Below are 5,087 nucleotides of genomic sequence, written 5' to 3' on the forward strand. Positions count from 1 at the left end.
TGATGGAGCACAAACCACTCGCTCAGGGTGACGGAGCACGAACCACTCCCTCAGGGTGACGGAGCACGAACCACTCCCTCAGGGTGACGGAGCATGAACCACTCCCTCAGGGTGACGGAGCATGAACCACTCGCTCAGGGTGATGGAGCATGAACCAATCGCTCAGGGTGACGGAGCACAAACCACTCGCTCAGGGTGATGGAGTACGAACCACTCGCTCAGGGTGACGGAGCACGAATCACTCTTTAACTTTAACATTAAAGCCTGTCTTCACCACGCACGCAGCGGTTAATGAAATAAAATGAATTGATGAAATAAAATAACTTCATCCACAAAAGAGTTGCTGCTTGATGCCGAACAACCCTGGGGACATTGCAAAGTTCAATTGCCTGAGAGATAAACATTGAAGAAAATCCACCATTTGCCTGCTCATCTGTGCATGTGTCACATGGTACATCAGTTCAGGGTCTATGCAAGCCATATAAATCTTTTTTTAAACATCTAGTTGTTTTTTTTTGTTACCAGATTTGCTTTGATTCCCTTTCGAGCACCTCGCGAACCCTCCGAAAATATAGACACATCTGGCAGACACTAGGAATAGGACAGGGTGCGAGGTGTTGTCGTGAATGCATTAAATCATATAGCTCATATAGCTGAAGCAAGTTAATTTTAGCATGTTCCTAAATTTTTTGTTCACTGTATAATTCTCCAAGCAGGAGAAAAAGAGAAGTTTAATGCTTTGGAAATTTCACATTTTCTTGTGTATGTATGGAGAAGAGGGTTCGGCCTTGCTTGCTTATAGTAAATAGGTATATCGGATTAGTTATGACTCGTTATTTCTTTAAATGATCAGATTTCACAATAGAATTCGACAATTATTTTATTTAGTCTGGACGATATCAGATCCTCAAAACCGAAATAATATTTCGATGATATACCTTAATTCGTGCGTGAGAGTAGACCGTGGAAAATCGCATTATCTCAGCATGAAATTGCTCCTAGCTGTATCCTAATTTGAAAACTGTAGCATTTACAAAAGCAATGTTTTCAGCGATTCATAGCTACGATGAACAGGCATTCGATAATATGAGTGAGGAAAGTGAAAAAAACTTTATCGTTCAGAAATTGTTGCGGCCTGTTCCAAGTCAAGGCATGGTTGAGCAGGCCGGAAACATGGCAGCTTCAGAACCCAGCGAGGTTACCCAAGAAATGCCTTCAGACCCCAGAGAGCGAGGTGGCCGAGGAATGCCTGATGAAGGATATAATTAAATAAGGTCGTTTGTTATCTTCAAAAGGGGTGTTTTAATTGGCCCAAACACCAAATTTTCAGTCTTGCTCTTTCTTGGAGTTTTCTTTGTTTGCATGTAAAATTTCAGGCTGCTAGGTTTTATGGTTTTAGAATTATGGAAAAGACACACTAATACACACACACACGCACACACACATTGGCATTTATTAGTATAGTGTGTGTGTGTGTGTGTGTGTGTGTGTGTGTGTGTGTGTGTGTGTGTGTGTGTGTGTGTGTGTGTGTGTGTGTGTGTGTGTGTGTGTGTGTGTGTGTAGCACGCTTTATTCTAAAAGGTTCCTGCTGTAGTGGAGTGATAAAAATAATTTATTGGAAAAGCTAATAGTCGATTGACTTCGAACAAAAAAAACATCACTGTTTAATCATAAAAATTCCTATTTTAAAAGCCTATCTTTCCAAGTGGAAGAGGAACAAGTAGCGGTACATTCAAAGTGCACCACCCCAATACCAAATAAATAGATAAATAACAAATCGTTCCGCGCGCAGCACGCCGCACAACATTTACACCTTAATTAATTAATCAATAAATATAAAATAACCTTGATGGCCAAATCACTTGTTCACTGTCATGTCTAAATATCAGCTTCCCAGCTCAAAAGGTGGCCTGAGATATTGCCAGGATGAGAAATAAAATAAATAAGAAATGAATAAATCGATAATAATTACGTAATTAATCAATTAATTGATTCATCAAAAAATAAAAAAAATACTTTTTCACGAAAGCACAATTTCACTTTTGTCCCAAAATTTCAGCTTCCTAGCTCAAAGGATGGCTGAGATATCTCCCATACAAACAAGAAGGAAAAGAATTAATCGATTAATTGATTAATCGATTTCATGAAAAATATCCTTTATAGCCAAATCACTTGGTCATTTTGTCGTGTCCAAATATCAGCTTCCTAGTTCAAAAGGTGCCTGAGATATTGGCAGGATGAGAAAGAAAATAAAGAAGTAATTAATTTCTCGATAATAATTAATCAATTGATTTGATTAATCAATAAATCAAAAATACTCATTATAGCCAAATCATTTGGTCACTGTCATCTCCAAATATCAGCTTCCCAGCTCCAAAGGTGCCTGAGATATTGCCAGGATGAGAAATAAAATAAGTATGTAATTAATAAATCGATAATAATTAATTAATCAATTAATTAATTTATAGAAAAATTAAAAAATACTTTTTTTTGCCAAAGCACATCTTTACGTTTGTCCCCAAATTTCAGCTTCCAAGATCAATCAAAGGATGGCTGAGATATCGCCCGGCCAAACAAACAAACAAACAAGACAAGCCTTTAGGTGGCGATGGGTCGCCAAGCATGGAAACTATAAGATATAGAGCAAAATGGATGGCATATATCGATAGGGAATCACCTTACGATTGTGCATTTCAAATCTCATCCAGTTCCATCTACTGATAACTACTCGGTATCCATTTGAATGAAAAGTACCGAAAATGCGGTTTGAAATCGGAAATCCACAAAGTTCGAGGGGGTGCTGTGGGTGAACACAGATCTAAATCGAAAATCCGGCTCGATTATTTGTGCACAATGTATTCCAGACGATTAGTACGAATTTTCATGACCATCCGACCATAACCCTAGGAGGAGTAGCCTTTGCCGCGAAGGCACCTCCAGCTCTCGCATATTATCGATTTTTGCACTAATTGACCTTTGACCCCTGACCTAAGCGAAATCGGTCAATATTTCCTGAGGCAAAGTCATAGTACTCATTGAGTACCATGAACCTGCAAAGTTTAATTCGTATCGATGCACTCACCTGGTCGCGAGGGGCCTTCAATTTTCGCCAATTTTCGCGCATACCATAATTGTAGCAGGCGCTGCAGGTAAAGTATTCCATATATCACAAAAAACGGAATATATTTGATAGAGCATCACCTGAAGATCATTCGTGCCAAATTTCATAACCCTACGTGGGATTGATTTCGGAATTGATTTCGCGTGAACGGTACCGATTTTGAAGGTTTTTCGGTTGATGCTAAGGTAACCAAAGCGTCCCGAGAAACCATCACAATTTCCAAAGCACTAGATCATGAAATGTACCTCCCACCCGAGTTTGGTCAAAATCCGCCCACGTTTACTACCAATTAGGCTGATGACAAACGAACAAACGTCCAAACAAACATCCAAACAAACAGACAGAATTACTGACAATAAGGGTCACCTATTTTGGCGACCCAAAAACAAACAAACAAGAAAATAAACAAACGGAGTGAAAACTGAGTACTGTCTTCCTTCGGCACCCAGCGATAGCGTCGTGCATCGCCTGGATATGGAATTGGGAAGGAGCGGTGTACAAGAAGCAGTATTTACATCTTTCATACAGCGGTTCCAACAATATGACGGCAGGGAACCTTTAGAATGAAATGTGATAGACACGCAAGGAGCACACAACATTAAAAGTAGTATTACTTCTGAAGGCAACAGAAAATTAAACTGGAGGAGTAATAGTACACTGGACGAGTACACAAACAACCACAACAACAATTACATGTTATAAAAGACCATTTTTCTCCTGTTTTACTTCATTCTACATCCTCATTGAGACTTGCAGATAAACATGCAATTGCTTGTGAAGTACAATATGCTTTTAAAAAATGAAAACTGTCAGCGAGGTGAGGATAGGTACAACTAGTAAATAATAACAATCGTCATTGTCTTTTGTACGCAGCACATGGCTGCAGTTTAGCATCAGTTCTTGCAGTAATGTGGCAGTGCTGCTCATGCAGTGCCCCCTATAGATTAGTGCAGGAATTTGTAATTTGTTTAGTGTCAGCAATAGCTCATCTACTCTGCGCAAACGACACCATGGGATTTTTAACATCCACCAACTTCTTCTGGCAGATGCGATGTATAATAATAATGACAAAGTGTCATTGGTGTGAAGAATCTAAGAGGTAGCAAAGACCGTTACATCAAATGAAACATTGTGTGGCGCAAAGTACTTGCCCAGAGGTCACATTCACTCTATCATACCATTTGGTTTTCCTAAAGCCACTTCCCATATGTGTGTGGTTGCCTACATGCCTTCCATAAAATTGGAAAATACCTTCACCCTCCCTAACCTGAGGTTGAATGCCATTATCGTCCCACACAGTGAGCATTTAATTACTTGAAGGAATCCAGAAAAAAGAGATTCTCAAAAGCATGTGGTACCGAATGTAATTCAACACCACATTATGTCGTCAGACTCAGTAGAAGCTGTTTGACATCACATTCTCTTTAAACTACATTCCAGCAAAGCAGTATCAAACTAGAGGGGGAGCACTTGGTAGAGTGCAAAACCTCCGCCGCCAATACTGCTAGGTCACTCAAGTGAACCTGATATCCTATTCATTCAATTTGATGTCAACAGTGCTCACAGAGTTATAGTTTGCAACATTCCATTTTACTTTAACTTTTACATACTCAATTCATTCGTCATAACTAGATTCCTTGAGACAGAAATTGATTTTACGTGGGTATATCCACCTGAAGTTCCAAAATCAGCCGCAACTATAATTTTGGCATGTTTTTTTGTTGGAAATCACTTATAACATGTAGAAATGCAAAAAAAAAAAAATCAAAATTTTGTTGAAAAAATGTTGCAAAATTTTTTTTTCTCTAACAATTTTTTTTTTGGGGGGGGGTTGGAAATCACTTAAAACATGCAGAAATGCAAAAAAAAAGAATCCAATATTTTTTCAAAATGGCCGCCATATCGGATTTTGGACCAAGTCCAAAATCTCATCGCATGATCCTTGGACCATAACTAATCCCCCGCA

This window comes from Eptatretus burgeri, chromosome 5 (genome assembly GCF_056783735.1).
Source record: "Eptatretus burgeri isolate ZD-2024b chromosome 5, Ebu_testis_v1, whole genome shotgun sequence".
In the NCBI taxonomy this organism is placed as follows: Eukaryota; Metazoa; Chordata; class Myxini; order Myxiniformes; family Myxinidae; genus Eptatretus; species Eptatretus burgeri.